The sequence below is a fragment of the Schistocerca piceifrons genome, chromosome 5 (assembly GCF_021461385.2).
Source record: "Schistocerca piceifrons isolate TAMUIC-IGC-003096 chromosome 5, iqSchPice1.1, whole genome shotgun sequence".
Lineage (NCBI taxonomy): Eukaryota > Metazoa > Arthropoda > Insecta > Orthoptera > Acrididae > Schistocerca > Schistocerca piceifrons.
This window is the reverse complement of record NC_060142.1, coordinates 717,435,469-717,454,349: the sequence shown is the minus strand read 5'-3', so window position 1 is coordinate 717,454,349 and position 18,881 is coordinate 717,435,469.

Genomic DNA, 18,881 nt, shown 5'->3' with positions numbered 1-18,881 from the left:
AACACATAGTATTTCATAGCGACGCAATTTCCGTGTGAATTCGTCAATGTTTGGGCGTGAGGGATGCAGTAAAGAAGGATTAGTGGATCGGAAATGTGATTGTCGTATCCCAAAAGAAAATCCTGTCGTTTCCATAGAAACGTTACTCGATTTAGAAGAAAATGTCTTAGAACACATAGTACTCGTATTTCATAGCGACGCAATTTCCGTGTGAATTCGTCAATGTGTGGGAGTGAGGGATGCAGTAAAGAAGGATTAGTGGATCGGAAATGAGATTGTCGTCTCCCAAAAGGAAATCCTGTCGTTTCCATAGGATCGTTACTCAATTTAGAAGGAGAAGTCATAGAACCCATAGTAATTCATAGCGTTGCAATTTCCGTGTGATTTCGTCAATATGTGAGAGTGAGGGATGCAGTAAAGAAGGATTAGTGGATCGGAAATGAGATTGTCGTATCCTAAAAGAAAATCCTGTCGTTTCCATAGAAACGTTACTCGATTTAGAAGGAAATGTCTTAGAACACATAGTACTCGTATTTCATAGCGACGCAATTTCCGTGTGAATTCGTCAAATTGTGGGAGTGAGGGATGCAGTAAAGAAGGGTTAGTGGATCGGAAATGTGATTGTCGTATCCCAAAAGAAAATTCTGTCGTTTCTATAGAAACGTTACTCGATTTAGAAGGAAATGTCTTAGAACACATAGTACTCGTATTTCATAGCGACGGAATTTCCGTGTGAATTCGTCAATGTTTGGGAGTGAGGGATGCAGTAAAGAAGGATTAGTGGATCGGAAATGAGATTGTCGTATCCCAAAAGAAAATCCTGTCGTTTCCATAGAAACGTTACTCGATTTAGAAGGAAATGTCTTAGAACACATAGTACTAGTATTTCATGGCGACGCAATTTCCGTGTGAACTCGTCAATGTGTGGGAGTGAGGGATGCAGTAAAGAAGGATTAGTGGATCGGAAATGTGATTGTCGTATCCCAAAAGAAAATCCTGTCGTTTCCATAGAAACGTTACTCGATTTAGAAGGAAATGTCTTAGAACACATAGTACTCGTATTTCATAGCGACGTAATTTCCGTGTGAATTCGTCCATGTGTGGGAGTGAGGGATGCAGTAAAGAAGGATTAGTGGATCGGAAATGAGATTGTAGTATCCCAAAAGAAAATCCTGTCGTTTCCATAGAAACGTTACTCGATTTAGAAGGAAATGTCTTAGAACACATAGTACTCGTATTTCATAGCGACGGAATTTCCGTGTGAATTCGTCATTGTGTGGGAGTGAGGGATGCAGTAAAGAAGGATTAGTGGATCGGAAATGTGATTGTCGTATCCCAAAACAAAATCCTGTCGTTTCCATAGAAACGTTACTCGATTTAGAAGGAAATGTCTTAGAACACATAGTACTCGTATTTCATAGCGACGGAATTTCCGTGTGAATTCGTCAATGTTTGGGAGTGAGGGATGCAGTAAAGAAGGATTAGTGGATCGGAAATGTGATTGTCGTATCCCAAAAGAAAATCCTGCCGTATCCATAGAAACGTTACTCGATTTAGAAGGAAATGTCTTAGAACACATAGTACTCGTATTTCATAGCGACGCAATTTCCGTGTGAATTCGTCAATGTGTGGGAGTGACGGATGCAGTAAAGAAGGATTAGTGGATTGGAAATGAGATTGTCGTATCCCAAAAGAAAATCCTGTCGTTTCCATAGAAACGTTACTCGAATTAGAAGGAAATGTCTTAGAACACATAGTACTCGTATTTCATAGCGACGCAATTTCCGTGTGAATTCGTCAATGTGTGGGAGTGAGGGATGCAGTAAAGAAGGATTAGTGGATCGGAAATGAGATTGTCGTATCCCAAAAGAAAATCCTGTAATTTCCATAGAAACGTTACTCGATTTAGAAGGGAATGTCTTAGAACACATAGTACTCATATTTCATAGCGACGCAACTTCCGTGTGAATTCGTCAATGTGTGGGAGTGAGGGATGCAGTAAAGAAGGATTAGTGGATCGGAAATGAGATTGTCGTATCCCAAAAGAAAATCCTGTCGTTTAAATAGACACGTTACTCGATTTAGAAGGAGAAGTCATAGAACCCATAGTAATTCATAGCGACGCAATTTCCGTGTGAATTCGTCAATGTTTGGGAGTGAGGGATGGAGTAAAGAAGGATTAGTGGATCGGAAATGTGATTGTCGTATCCCAAAAGAAAATCCTGTCGTTTCCATAGAAACGTTACTCGATTTAGAAGGAAATGTCTTAGAACACATAGTACTCGTATTTCATAGCGACGCAATTTCCGTGTGAATTCGTCAATGTGTGGGAGTGAGGGATGCAGTAAAGAAGGATTAGTGGATCGGAAATGAGATTGTCGTATCCCAAAAGAAAATCCTGTCGTTTCCATAGAAACGTTACTCGATTTAGAAGGAAATGTCTTAGAACACATAGTACTCGTATTTCATAGCTACGCAATTTCCGTGTGAATTCGTCAATGTGTGGGAGTGAGGGATGCAGTAAAGAAGGATTAGTGGATCGGAAATGAGATTGTCGTATCCCAAAAGAAAATCCTCTCGTTTCCATAGAAACATTACACGATTTAGAAGGAAATGTCTTAGAACACATAGTACTCGTATTTCATAGCGACGCAATTTCCGTGTGAATTCGACAATGTGTGGGAGTGAGGGATGCAGTAAAGAAGGATTAGTGGATCGGAAATGAGATTGTCGTATCCCAAAAGAAAATCCTGTCGCTTCCATAGAAACGTTACTCGATTTAGAAGGAAATGTCTTAGAACACACAGTACTCGTATTTCATAGCGACGGAATTTCCGTGTGAATTCGTCAATGTTTGGGAGTGAGGGATGCAGTAAAGAAGGATTAGTGGAACGGAAATGTGATTGTCGTATCCCAAAAGAAAATCCTGTCGTTTCCATAGAAACGTTACTCGATTTAGAAGGAAATTTCTTGGAACACATAGTACTCGTATTTCATAGCGACGCAATTTCCGTGTTAATTCGTCAATTTTTGGGAGTGAGGGATGCAGTAAAGAAGGACTAGTGGATCGGAAATGTGATTGTCGTATCCCAAAAGAAAATCCTGTCATTTCCATAGAAACGTTACTCGATTTAGAAGGAAATGTCTTAGAACACATAGTACTCGTATTTCATAGCGACGGAATTTCAGTGTGAATTCGTCAATGTTTGGGAGTGAGGGATGCAGTAAAGAAGGATTAGTGGATCGGAAATGTGATTGTCGTATCCCAAAAGAAAATCCTGCCGTTTCCATAGAAAAGTTACTCGATTTAGAAGGAAATGTCTTAGAACACATAGTACTCGTATTTCATAGCGACGCAATTTCCGTGTGAATTCGTCAATGTGTGGGAGTGACGGATGCAGTAAAGAAGGATTAGTGGATCGGAAATGAGATTGTCGTATCCCAAAAGAAAATCCTGTCGTTTCCATAGAAACGTTACTCGATTTAGAAGGAAATGTCTTAGAACACATAGTACTCGTATTTCATAACGACGCAATTTCCGTGTGAATTCGTCAATGTGTGGGAGTGAGGGATGCAGTGAAGAAGGATTAGTGGATCGGAAATGAGATTGTCGTATCCCAAAAGAAAATCCTGTCGTTTCCATAGAAACGTTACTCGATTTAGAAGGAAATGTCTTAGAACACATAGTACTCGTATTTCATAGCGACGCAATTTCCGTGTGAATTCGTCAATGTGTGGGAGTGAGGGATGCAGTAAAGAAGGATTAGTGGATCGGAAATGAGATTGTCGTATCCCAAAAGAAAATCCTGACGTTTAAATAGACACGTTACTCGATTTAGAAGGAGAAGTCATAGAACCCATAGTAATTCATAGCGACGCAATTTCCGTGTGATTTCGTCAATGTTTGGGAGTGAGGGATGCAGTAAAGAAGGATTAGTGGATCGGAAATGTGATTGTCGTATCCCAAAAGAAAATCCTGTCATTTCCATAGAAACGTTACTCGATTTAGAAGGAAATGTCTTAGAACACATAGTACTCGTATTTCATAGCGACGGAATTTCCGTGTGAATTCGTCAATGTGTGGGAGTGAGGGATGCAGTAAAGAAGGATTAGTGGATCTGAAATGAGATTGTCGTATCCCAAAAGAAAATCCAGTCGTTTCCATAGAAACGTTACTCGATTTAGAAGGAAATGTCTTAGAACACATAGTACTTCATAGCGGCGCAATTTCCGTGTGAATTCGTCAATGTTTGGGAGTGAGGGATGCAGTAAAGAAGGATTAGTGGATCGGAAATGAGATTGTCGTATCCCAAAAAAAAGTTCTGTATTTTCCATAGAAACGTTACTTGATTTAGAAGGAGAAGTCATAGAACCCATAGTAATTCATAGCGACGCAATTTCCGTGTGAATTCGTCAATGTGTGGGAGTGAGGGATGCAGTAAAGAAGGTTTAGTGCATCGGAAATGTGATTGTCATATCCCAAAAGAAAATCCTGTCGTTTCCACAGAAACGTTACTCGATTTAGAAGGAAATGTTTTAGAACACATAGTACTCGTATTTCATAGCGACGCAATTTCCGTGTGAATTCGTCAATGTGTGGGAGTGAGGGATACAGTAAAGAAGGATTAGTGGATCGGAAATGAGATTGTCGTATCCCAAAAGAAAATTTTGTCGTTTCCATTGAAACGTTACTCGATTTAGAAAGAAATGTCTTAGAACACATAGTATTTCATAGCGACGCAATTTCCGTGTGAATTCGTCAATGTTTGGGAGTGAGGGATGCAGGTAAAGATGGATTAGTGGATCGGAAATGTGATTGTCGTATCCCAAAAGAAAATCCTGTCGTTTCCATAGAAACGTTACTCGATTTAGAAGGAAATGTCTTAGAACACATAGTACTCGTATTTCATAGCGACGCAATTTCCGTGTGAATTCGTCAATGTGTGGGAGTGAGGGATGCAGTAAAGAAGGATTAGTGGATCGGAAATGAGATTGTCGTATCCCAAAAGAAAATTCTGTCGTTTCCATAGAAACGTTACTCGAATTAGAAAGAAATGTCTTAGAACACATAGTATTTCATAGCGACGCAATTTCCGTGTGAATTCGTCAATGTTTGGGAGTGAGGGATGCGGGTAAAGATGGAAGGTGGATCGGAAATGTGATTGTCGTATCCCAAAGAAAATCCTGTCGTTTCCATAGTAACGTTACTTGATTTAGAAGGAAATGACTTAGAACACATAGTACTCGTATTTCATAGCGACGGAATTTCCGTGTGAATTCGTCAATGTTTGGGAGTGAGGGATGCAGTAAAGAAGGATTAGTGGATCGGAAATGAGATTGTCGTATCCCAAAAGAAAATCCCGTCGTTTCCATTGAAACGTTACTCGATTTAGAAGGAAATGTCTTAGAACACATATTACTCGTATATCATAGCGACGGAATTTCCGTGTGAATTCGTCAATATGTGGGAGTGAGGGATGCAGTAAAGAAGGATTAGTGGATCGGAAATGTGATTGTCGTATCCCAAAAGAAAATTCAGTCGTTTCCATTGAAACGTTACACGATTTAGAAAGAAATGTCTTAGAACACGTAGTATTTCATAGCGACGCAATTTCTGTGCGAATTCGTCAATGTTTAGGAGTGTGGGATGCGGGTAAAGATGGATTAGTGGATCGGAAATGTGATTGTCGTATCCCAAAAGAAAATCCTGTCGTTTCCATAGAAACGTTACTCGACTTAGAAGGAAATGTCTTAGAACACATAGTACTCGTATTTTATAGCGACGGAATTTCCGTGTGAATTCGTCAATGTTTGGGAGTGAGGGATGCAGTAAAGAAGGATTAGTGGATCGGAAATGAGATTGTCGTATCCCAAAAGAAAATCGTGTCGTTTCCATAGAAACGTTACTCGATTTAGAAGGAAATGTCTTAGAACACATAGTACTTGTATTTCATAGCGACGGAATTTCCGTGAGAATTCTTCAATGTTTGGGAGTGAGGGATGCAGTAAAGAAGGATTAGTGGATCGGAGATGAGATTGTCGTATCCCAAAAGAAAATCCTGTCGTTTCCATAGAAACGTTACTCGATTTAGAAGGAAATGTCTTAGAACACATAGTACTCGTATTTCATAGCGACGCAATTTCCGTGTGAATTCGTCAATGTGTGGGAGTGAGGGATGCAGTAAAGTAGGATTAGTGGATCGGAAATGAGATTGTCGTATCCCAAAAGAAAATTCTGTCGTTTCCATAGAAACGTTACTCGATTTAGAAAGAAATGTCTTAGAACACATAGTATTTCATTGCGACGCAATTTCCGTGTGAATTCGTCAATGTTTGGGAGTGAGGGATGCGGGTGAAGATGGATTAGTGGATCGGAAATGTGACTGTCGTATCCCAAAAGAAAATCCTGTCGTTTCCATGGAAACGTTACTCGATTTAGAAGGAAATGTCTTAGAACTCTTAGTACTCGTATTTCATAGCGACGGAATTTCCGTGTGAATTCGTCAATGTTTGGGAGTGAGGGATGCAGTAAAGAAGGATTAGTGGATCGGAAATGTGATTGTCGTATCCCAAAAGAAAATCCTGTCGTTTCCATAGAAACGTTACTCGATTTAGAAGGAAATGTCTTAGAACACATAGTACTCGTATTTCATAGCGACGCAATTTCCGTGTGAATTCGTCAATGTGTGGGAGTGAGGGATGCAGTAAAGAAGGATTAGTGGATCGGAAATGAGATTGTCGTATCCCAAAAGAAAATTCTGTCGTTTCCATAGAAACGTTACTCGAATTAGAAAGAAATGTCTTAGAACACATAGTATTTCATAGCGACGCAATTTCCGTGTGAATTCGTCGATGTTTGGGAGTGAGGGATGCGGGTAAAGATGGATTAGTGGATCGGAAATGTGATTGTCGTATCCCAAAGAAAATCCTGTCGTTTCCATAGTAACGTTACTTGATTTAGAAGGAAATGTCTTGGAACACATAGTACTCGTATTTCATAGCGACGGAATTTCCGTGTGAATTCGTCAATGTTTGGGAGTGAGGGATGCAGTAAGGAAGGATTAGTGGATCGGAAATGAGATTGTCGTATCCCAAAAGAAAATCCCGTCGTTTCCATAGAAACGTTACTCGATTTAGAAGGAAATGTCTTAGAACACATAGTACTCGTATATCATAGCGACGGAATTTCCGTGAGAATTCGTCAATGTGTGGGAGTGAGGGATGCAGTAAAGAAGGATTAGTGGATCGGAAATGTGATTGGCATATCCCAAAAGAAAATTCAGTCGTTTCCATTGAAACGTTACACGATTTTGAAAGAAATGTCTTAGAACACGTAGTATTTCATAGCGACGCAATTTCTGTGTGAATTCGTCAATGTTTGGGTGTGAGGGATGCGGGTAAAGATGGATTAGTGGATCGGAAATGTGATTGTCGTATCCCAAAAGAAAATCCTGTCGTTTCCATAGAAACGTTACTCGACTTAGAAGGAAATGTCTTAGAACACATAGTACTCGTATTTTATAGCGACGGAATTTCCGTGTGAATTCGTCAATGTTTGGGAGTGAGGGATGCAGTAAAGAAGGATTAGTGGATCGGAAATGAGATTGTCGTATCCCAAAAGAAAATCCTGTCGTTTCCATAGAAACGTTACTCGATTTAGAAGGAAATGTCTTAGAACACATAGTACTTGTATTTCATAGCGACGGAATTTCCGTGTGAATTCGTCAATGTTTGGGAGTGAGGGATGCAGTAAAGAAGGATTAGTGGATCGGAGATGAGATTGTCGTATCCCAAAAGAAAATCCTGTCGTTTCCATAGAAACGTTACTCGATTTAGAAGGAAATGTCTTAGAACACATAGTACTCGTATTTCATAGCGACGCAATTTCCGTGTGAATTCGTCAATGTGTGGGAGTGAGGGATGCAGTAAAGTAGGATTAGTGGATCGGAAATGAGATTGTCGTATCCCAAAAGAAAATTCTGTCGTTTCCATAGAAACGTTACTCGATTTAGAAAGAAATGTCTTAGAACACATAGTATTTCATTGCGACGCAATTTCCGTGTGAATTCGTCAATGTTTGGGAGTGAGGGATGCGGGTAAAGATGGATTAGTGGATCGGAAATGTGACTGTCGTATCCCAAAAGAAAATCCTGTCGTTTCCATGGAAACGTTACTCGATGTAGAAGGAAATGTCTTAGAACACATAGTACTCGTATTTCATAGCGACGCAATTTCCGTGTGAATTCGTCAATGTGTGGGAGTGAGGGATGCAGTAAAGAAAGATTAGTGGATCGGAAATGAGATTGTCGTATCCCAAAAGAAAATTCCGGTGTTTCCATAGAAACGTTACTCGATTTAGAAAGAAATGTCGTAGAACACATAGTATTTCATAGCGACGCAATTTCCGTGTGAATTCGTCAATGTTTGGGAGTGAGAGATGCGGGTAAAGATGGATTAGTGGATCGGAAATGTGATTGTCGTATCCCAAAAGAAAATCCTGTCGTTTCCATAGAAACGTTACTCGATTTAGAAGGAAATGTCTTAGAACACATAGTACTCGTATTTCATAGCGACGGAATTTCCGTGTGAATTCGTCAATGTTTGGGAGTGAGGGATGCAGTAAAGAAGGATTAGTGGATCGGAAATGAGATTGTCGTATCCCAAAAGAAAATCCTGTCGTTTCCATAGAAACGTTACTCGATTTAGAAGGAAATGTCTTAGAACACATAGTTCTCGTATTTCATAGCGACGCAATTTCCGTGTGAATTCGTCATTGTGTGGGAGTGAGGGATGCAGTAAAGAAGGATTAGTGGATCGGAAATGAGATTGTCGTATCCCAAAAGAAAATTCTGTCGTTTCCATAGAAACGTTACTCGATTTAGAAAGAAATGTCTTAGAACACATAGTATTTCATAGCGACGCACTTTCCGTGTGAATTCGTCAATGTTTGGGAGTGAGGGATGCGGGTAAAGATGGATTAGTGCATCGGAAATGTGATTGTCGTAACCCAAATGAAAATCCTGTCGTTTCCATAGAAACCTAACTCGATTTAGAAGGAAATGTCTTAGAACACATAGTACTCGTATTTCATAGCGACGGAGTTTCCGTTTGAATTCGTCAATGTTTGGGAGTGAGGGATGAAGTAAAGAAGGATTAGTGGATCGGATATGAGATTGTTGTATCCCAAAAGAAAATCCTGTCGTTTCCATAGAAACGTTACTCGATTTAGAAGGAAATGTCTTAGAACACATAGTACTCGTATTTCATAGCGACGGAATTTCCGTGTGAATTCGTCAATGTTTGGAAGTGAGGGATGCAGTAAAGAAGGATTAGTGGATCGGAAATGAGATTGTCGTATCCCAAAAGAAAATCTTGTCGTTTCCATTGAAATGTTACTCGATTTAGAAGGAAAAATCTTAGAACACATAGTACTCGTATTTCATAGGGACGCAATTTCCGTGTGAATTCGTCAATGTGTGGAAGTGAGGGATGCAGTAAAGAAGGATTAGTGGATCGGAAATGAGATTGTCGTATCCCAAAAGAAAATCCTGTCGTTTCCATAGAAACGTTACTCGATTTAGAAGGAAATGTCTTAGAACACACAGTACTCGTATTTCATAGCGACGGAATTTCCGTGTGAATTCGTCAATGTTTGGGAGGGAAGGATGCAGAAAAGAAGGATTACTGGATCGGAAATGAGATTGTCGTATCCCAAAAGCAAATCCTGTCGTTTCCATAGAAACGTTACTCGATTTAGAAGGAAATGTCTTAGGACACATAGTACTCGTATTTCATAGCGACGCAATTTCCTTGTGAATTCGTCAATGTTTGGGAGTGAGGGATGCAGTAAAGAAGGATTAATGGATCGGAAATGTGATTGTCGTATCCCAAAAGAAAATCCTGTCATTTCCATAGAAACGTTACTCGATTTAGAAGGAAATGTCTTAGAACACATAGTAATTCATAGCGACGCAATTTCCGTGTGAATTCCTCAATGTTTGGCAGTGAGGGATGCAGTAAAGAAGGATTAGTGGATCTGAAATGAGATTGTCGTATCCCAAAAGAAGATCCTGTCGTTTCCATAGAAACGTTACTCGATTTAGAAGGAAATGTCTTAGAACACATAGTATTTCGTAGCGGCGCAATTTCCGTGTGAATTCGTCAATGTTTGGGAGTGAGGGATGCAGTAAAGAAGGATTAGTGGATCGGAAATGAGATTGTCGTATCCCAAAAAAAAGTCCTGTCGTTTCCATAGAAAAGTTACTTGATTTAGAAGGAGAAGTCATAGAACCCATAGTAATTCATAGCGACGCAACTTCCGTGTGAATTCGTCAATGTGTGGGAGTGAGGGATGCAGTAAAGAAGGATTAGTGGATCGGAAATGTGATTGTCGTATCCCAAAAGAAAATCCTGTCGTTTCCACAGAAACGTTACTCGATTTAGAAGGAAATGTCTTACAACACATAGTACTCGTATTTCATAGCGACGGAATTTCCGTGTAAATTCGTCAATGTGTGGGAGTGAGGGATGCAGTAAAGAAGGATTAGTGGATCGGAAATGAGATTGTCGTATCCCAAAAGAAAATTCTGTCGTTTCCATTGAAACGTTACTCGATTTAGAAAGAAATGTCTTAGAACACATAGTATTTCATAGCGACGCAATTCCGTGTGAATTCGTCAATGTTTGGGAGTGAGGGATGCAGGTAAAGATGGATTAGTGGATCGGAAATGTGATTGTCGTATCCCAAAAGAAAATCCTGTCGTTTCCATAGAAACGTTACTCGATTTAGAAGGAAATGTCTTAGAACACATAGTACTCGTATTTCATAGCGACGGAATTTCCGTGTGAATTCGTCAATGTTTGGGAGTGAGCGATGCAGTAAAGAAGGATTAGTGGATCGGAAATGAGATTGTCGTATCCCAAAAGAAAATCCTGTCGTTTCCATAGAAACGTTACTCGATTTAGAAGGAAATGTCTTAGAACACATAGTACTCGTATTTCATAGCGACGCAATTTCCGTGTGAATACGTCAATGTGTGGGAGTGAGGGTTGCAGTAAAGAAGGATTAGTGGATCGGAAATGAGATAGTCGTATCCCAAAAGAAAATTCTGTCGTTTCCATAGAAACGTTACTCGATTTAGAAAGAAATGTCTTAGAAAACGTAGTATTTCATAGCGACGCAATTTCCGTGTGAATTCGTCAATGTTTGGGAGTTAGGGATGCGGGTAAAGATGGATTAGTCGATCGGAAATGAGATTGTCGTATCCCAAAAGAAAATCCTGTCGTTTCCATAGAAACGTTACTCGATTTAGAAGGAAATGTCTTAGAACCCATGGTACTCGTATTTCATAGCGACGGAATTTCCGTGTGAATTCGTCAATGTTTGGGAGTGAAGGATGCAGTAAAGAAGGATTAGTGGATCGGAAATGAGATTGTCATATCCCAAAAGAAAATCCTGTCGTTTCCATAGAAACGTTACTCGATTTAGAAGGAAATGTCTTAGAACACATAGAAACGTATTTCATAGCGACGCAATTTCCGTGTGAATTCGTCAATGTGTGGGAGTGAGGGATGCAGTAAAGAAGGATTAGTGAATCGGAAATGAGATTGTCGTATCCCAAAAGAAAATTCTGTCGTTTCCATAGAAACGTTACTCGATTTAGAAAGAAATGTCTTAGAACACATAGTATTTCATACCGACGCAATTTCCGTGTGAATTCGTAAATGTTTGGGATTGAGGGATGCGGGTAAAGATGGATTAGTGGATCGGAAATGTGACTGTCGTATCCCAAAAGAAAATCCTGTCGTTTCCATGGAAACGTTACTCGATTTAGAAGGAAATGTCGTAGAACACATAGTACTCGTATTTCATAGCGACGCAATTTCCGTGTGAATTCGTCAATGTTTGGGAGTGAGGGATGCGGGTAAAGATGGATTAGTGGATCGGAAATGTGATTGTCGTAACCCAAAAGAAAATCCTGTCGTTTCCATAGAAACGTTACTCGATTTAGAAAGAAATGTCTTAGAACACATAGTATTTCATAGCGACGCAATTTCCGTGTGAATTCGTCAATGTTTGGGAGTGAGGGATGCGGGTAAAGATGGATTAGTGGATCGGAAATGTGACTGTCGTATCCCAAAAGAAAATCCTGTCGTTTCCATGGAAACGTTACTCGATTTAGAAGGAAATGTCTTAGAACACATAGTACTCGTATTTCATAGGGACGCAATTTCCGTGTGAATTCGTCAATGTGTGGGAGTGAGGGATGCAGTAAAGAAGGATTAGTGGATCGGAAATGAGATTGTCGTATCCCACAAGGAAATCCTGTCGTTTCCATAGAAACGTTACTCGATTTAGAAGGAAATGTCATAGAACACATAGTACTCGTATTTCATAGCGACGGAATTTCCGTGTGAATTCGTCAATGTTTGAGAGTGAAGGATGCAGTAAAGAAGGATTAGTGGATCGGAAATGAGATTGTCGTATCCCAAAAGCAAATCCTGTCGTTTCCATAGAAACGTTACTCGATTTAGAAGGAAATGTCTTAGAACACATAGTACTCGTATTTCATAGCGACGCAATTTCCGTGTGAATTCGTCAATGTTTGGGAGTGAGGGATGCAGTAAAGAAGGATTAATGGATCGGAAATGTGATTGTCGTATCCCAAAAGAAAATCCTGTCATTTCCATAGAAACGTTACTCGATTTAGAAGGAAATGTCTTAGAACACATAGTAATTCATAGCGACGCAATTTCTGTGTGAATTCGTCAATGTTTGGCAGTGAGGGATGCAGTAAAGAAGGATTAGTGGATCTGAAATGAGATTGTCGTATCCCAAAAGAAAATCCTGTCGTTTCCATAGAAACGTTATTCGATTTAGAAGGAAATGTCTTAGAACACATAGTATTTCGTAGCGGCGCAATTTTCGTGTGAATTCGTCAATGTTTGGGAGTGAGGGATGCAGTAAAGAAGGATTAGTGGATCGGAAATGAGATTGTCGTATCCCAAAAAAAAGTCCTGTCGTTTCCATAGAAAAGTTACTTGATTTAGAAGGAGAAGTCATAGAACCCATAGTAATTCATAGCGACGCAATTTCCGTGTGAATTCGTCAATGTGTGGGAGTGAGGGATGCAGTAAAGAAGGATTAGTGGATCGGAAATGTGATTGTCTTATCCCAAAAGAAAATCCTGTCGTTTCCACAGAAACGTTACTCGATTTAGAAGGAAATGTCTTACAACACATAATACTCGTATTTCATAGCGACGGAATTTCCGTGTGAATTTGTCAATGTGTGGGAGTGAGGGATGCAGTAAAGATGGATTAGTGGATCGGAAATGAGATTGTCGTATCCCAAAAGAAAATTCTGTCGTTTCCATTGAAACGTTACTCGATTTAGAAAGAAACGTCTTAGAACACATAGTATTTCATAGCGACACAATTTCCGTGTGAATTCGTCAATGTTTGGGAGTGAGGGATGCAGGTAAAGATGGATTAGTGGATCGGAAATGTGATTGTCGTATCCCAAAAGAAAATCCTGTCGTTTCCATAGAAACGTTACCCGATTTAGAAGGAAATGTCTTAGAACACATAGTACTCGTATTTCATAGCGACGGAATTTCCGTGTGAATTCGTCAATGTTTGGGAGTGAGGGATGCAGTAAAGAAGGATTAGTGGATCGGAAATGAGATTGTCGTATCCCAAAAGAAAATCCTGTCGTTTCCATAGAAACGTTACTCGATTTAGAAGGAAATGTCTTAGAACACATAGTACTCGTATTTCATAGCGACGCAATTTCCGTGTGAATACGTCAATGTGTGGGAGTGAGGGTTGCAGTAAAGAAGGATTAGTGGATCGGAAATGAGATAGTCGTATCCCAAAAGAAAATTCTGTCGTTTCCATAGAAACGTTACTCGATTTAGAAAGAAATGTCTTAGAACACGTAGTATTTCATAGCGACGCAATTTCCGTGTGATTTCGTCAATGTTTGGGAGTTAGGGATGCGGGTAAAGATGGATTCGTCGATCGGAAATGTGATTGTCGTGTCCCAAAAGAAAATCCTGTCGTTTCCATAGAAACGTTACTCGATTTAGAAGGAAATGTCTTAGAACACATAGTACTCGTATTTCATAGCGACGGAATTTCCGTGTGAATTCGTCAATGTTTGGGAGTGAGGGATGCAGTAAAGAAGGATTAGTGGATCGGAAATGAGATTGTCGTATCCCAAAAGAAAATCCTGTCGTTTCCATAGAAACGTTACTCGATTTAGAAGGAAATGTCTTAGAACTCATGGTACTCGTATTTCATAGCGACGGAATTTCCGTGTGAATTCGTCAATGTTAGGGAGTGAAGGATGCAGTAAAGAAGGATTAGTGGATCGGAAATGAGATTGTCATATCCCAAAAGAAAATCCTGTCGTTTCCATAGAAACGTTACTCGATTTAGAAGGAAATGACTTAGAACACATAGTACTCGTATTTCATAGCGACGCAATTTCCGTGTGAATTCGTCAATGTGCGGGAGTGAGGGATGCAGTAAAGAAGGATTAGTGGATCGGAAATGAGATTGTCGTATCCCAAAAGAAAATCCTGTCGTTTCCATAGAAACGTTACTCGATTTAGAAGGAAATGTCTTAGAACACATAGTTCTCGTATTTCATAGCGACGCAATTTCCGTGTGAATTCGTCAATGTGCGGGAGTGAGGGATGCAGTAAAGAAGGATTAGTGGATCGGAAATGAGATTGTCGTATCCCAAAAGAAAATTCTGTCATTTCCATAGAAACGTTACTCGATTTAGAAAGAAATGTCTTAGAACACATAGTATTACATAGCGACGCAATTTCCGTGTGAATTCGTCAATGTTTGGGAGTGAGGGATGCGGGTAAAGATGGAGTAGTGGATCGGAAATGTGATTGTCGTAACCCAAAAGAAAATCCTGTCGTTTCCATAGAAACGTTACTCGATTTAGAAGGAAATGTCTTAGAACACATAGTACTCGTATTTCATAGCGACGGAGTCTCCGTGTGAATTCGTCAATGTTTGGGAGTGAGGGATGCAGTAAAGAAGGATTAGTGGATCGGAAATGTGATTGTCGTAACCCAAAAGAAAATCCTGTCGTTTCCATAGAAACGTTACTCGATTTAGAAGGAAATGTCTTAGAACATATAGTACTCGTATTTCATAGCGACGGAATTTCCGTGTGAATTCGTCAATGTTTGGGAGTGAGGGATGCAGTAAAGAAGGATTAGTGGATCGGAAATGAGATTGTCGTATCCCAAAAGAAAATCCTGTCGTTTCCATAGAAACGTTACTCGATTTAGAAGGAAATGTCTTAGAACACATAGTTCTCGTATTTCATAGCGACGCAATTTCCGTGTGAATTCGTCAATGTGTGGGAGTGAGGGATGCAGTAATGAAGGATTATTGGATCGGAAATGAGATTGTCGTATCCCAAAAGAAAATTCTGTCGTTTCCATAGAAACGTTACTCGATTTAGAAAGAAATGTCTGAGAACACATAGTATTTCATAGCGACGCAATTTCAGTGTGAATTCGTCAATGTTTGGGAGTGAGGGATGCAGTAAAGAAGGATTAGTGGATTGGAAATGAGATTGTCGTATCCCAAAAGAAAACGCTGTCGATTCCATAGAAACGTTACTCGATTTAGAAGGGGAAGTCATAGAACCCATAGTAATTCATAGCGACGCAATTTCCGTGTGAATTCGTCAATGTTTGGGAGTGAGGTATGCAGTAAAGAAGGATTAGTGGATCGGAAATGTGATTGTCGTATCCCAAAAGAAAATCCTGTCGTTTCCATAGAAACGTTACTCGATTTAGAAGGAAATGTCTTAGAAAACATAGTATTTCATAACGACGCAATTTCCGTGTGAATTCGTCAATCTGTGGGAGTGAGGGATGCAGTAAAGTAGGATTAGTGGATCTGAAATGAGATTGTCGTATCCCAAAAGAAAATCCTGTCGTTTCCATAGTAACGTTACTCGATTTAGCAGGAAATGTCTTAGAACACATAGTATTTCATAGCGACGCAATTTCCGTGTGAATTCGTCAATGTTTGGGAGTGAGGGATGCAGTAAAGAAGGATTAGTGGATCGGAAATGTGATTGTCGTATCCCAAAAGAAAATCCTGTCGTTTCCATAGAAACGTTACTCGATTTAGAAGGAAATGTCTTAGAACACATAGTACTCGTATTTCATAGCGACGCAATTTCCGTGTGAATTCGTCAATGTGTGGGAGTGAGGGATGCAGTAAAGAGGGATTAGTGGATCGGAAATGAGATTGTCGTATCCCAAAAGAAAATTCTGTCGTTTCCATAGAAACGTTACTCGATTTAGAAAGAAATGTCTTAGAACACATAGTATTTCATAGCGACGCAATTTCCGTGTGAATTCGTCAATGTTTGGGGGTGAGGGATGCGGGTAAAAATGGATTAGTGGATCGGAAATGTGATTGTCGTATCCCAAAAGAAAATCCTGTCGTTTCCATAGAAACGTTACTCGATTTAGAAGGAAATGTCTTAGAACACATAGTATTTCATAGCGACGCAATTTCCGTGTGAATTCGTCAATGTTTGGGAGTGAGGGATGCGGGTAAAGATGGATTAGTGGATCGGAAATGTGATTGTCGTAACCCAAAAGAAAATCCTGCCGTTTCCATAGAAACGTTACTCGATTTAGAAGGAAATGTCTTAGAACACATAGTACTCGTATTTCATAGCGACGGAGTCTCCGTGTGAATTCGTCAATGTTTGGGAGTGAGGGATGCAGTAAAGAAGGATTAGTGGATCGGAAATGTGATTGTCGTAACCCAAAAGAAAATCCTCTCGTTTCCATAGAAACGTTACTCGATTTAGAAGGAAATGTCTTAGAACACATAGTACTCGTATTTCATAGGGACGCAATTTCCGTGTGAACTCGTCAATGTGTGGGAGTGAGGGATGCAGTAAAGAAGGATTAGTGGATCGGAAATGAGATTGTCGCATCCCAAAAGAAAATTCTGTCGTTTCCATGGAAACGTTACTCGATTTAGAAAGAAATGTCTTAGAAAACATAGTATTTCATAGCGACGCAATTTCCGTGTGAATTCGTCAACGTTTGGGAGTGAGGGATGCAGTAAAGAAGGATTAGTGGATCGGAAATGAGATTGTCGTATCCCAAAAGAAAATCCTGTCGTTTCCATAGAAACGTTACTCGATTTAGAAGGAAATGTCTTAGAACACATAGTTCTCGTATTTCATAGCGACGCAATTTCCGTGTGAATTCGTTAATGTGTGGGAGTGAGGGATGCAGTAAAAAAGGATTAGTGGATCGGAAATGAGATTGTCGTATCCCAAAAGAAAATTCTGTCGTTTCCATAGAAACGTTACTCGATTTAGAAAGAAATGTCTTAGAACACATAGTATTTCATAGCGACGCAATTTCCGTGTGAATTCGTAAATGTTTGGGAGTGAGGGATGAGGGGTAAACATGGATTAGTGGATCGGAAATGTAACTGTCGTATCCCAAAAGAAAATCCTGTCGTTTCCATAGAAACGTTACTCGATTTAGAAGGAAATGTCTTAGAACAAATAGTACTCGTATTTCATAGCGACGGAGTTTCCGTGTGAATTCGTCAATGTTTGGGAGTGAGGGATGCAGTAAAGAAGGATTAGTGGATCGGAAATGTGATTGTCGTATCCCAAAAGAAAATCCTGTCGTTTCCATAGAAACGTTACTCGATTTAGAAGGAAATATCTTAGAACACACAGTACTCGTATTTAATAGCGACGGAATTTCCGTGTGAATTCGTCAATGTTAGGGAGTGAGGGATGCAGTAAAGAAGGATTAGTGGATCGGAAATGTGATTGTCGTATCCCAAAAGAAAATCCTGTCGTTTCCATAGAAACGTTACTCGATTTAGAAGGAAATGTCTTAGAACACATAGTACTCGTATTTCATAGCGACGCAATTTCCGTGTGAATTCGTCAATGTTTGGGAGTGAGGGATGCAGTAAAGAAGGATTAGTGGATCAGAAATGTGATTGTCGTATCCCAAAAGAAAATCCTGTCGTTTCCATAGAAACGTTACTCGATTTAGAAGGAGAAATTATTGAACCCATAGTAATTCATAGCGACGCAATTTCCGTGTGAATTCGTCAATGTTTGGGAGTGAGGGATGCAGTAAAGAAGGATTAGTGGATCGCAAATGTGATTGTCGTATCCCAAAAGCAAATCCTGTCGTTTCCATAGAAACGTTACTCGATTTAGAAGGAAATGTCTTAGAACACATAGTACTCGTATTTCATAGCGACGCAATTTCCGTGTGAATTCGTCAATGTGTGGGAGTGAGGGATGCAGTAAAGAAGGATTAGTGGATCGGAAATGTAATTGTCGTATCCCAAGAGAAAATCCTGTCGTTTCCATAGAAACGTTACTCGATTTAGAAGGAAATGTCTTAGAACACGTAGTACTCGTATTTCATGGCGACGCAATTTCCGTGTGAATTCGTCAAAGTGTGGGAGTGAGGGATGCAGTAAAGAAGGATTAGTGGATCGGAAATGAGATTGTCGTATCCCAAAAGAAAATCCTGTCGTTTCCATAGAAACGTTACTCGATTTAGAAGTAAATGTCTTAGAACACATAGGATATCATAGCGACGCAATTTCCGTGTGAATTCGTCAATGTTTGGGAGTGAGGGATGCAGTAAAGAAGGATTAGTGGATCGGAAATGAGATTGTCGTATCCCAAAAAAAAGTCCTGTCGTTTCCATAGAAACGTTACTTGATTTAGAAGGAGAAGTCATAGAACCCATAGTAATTCATAGCGACGCAATTTCCGTGTGAATTCGTCAATGTGTGGGAGTGAGGGATGCAGTAAAGAAGGATTAGTG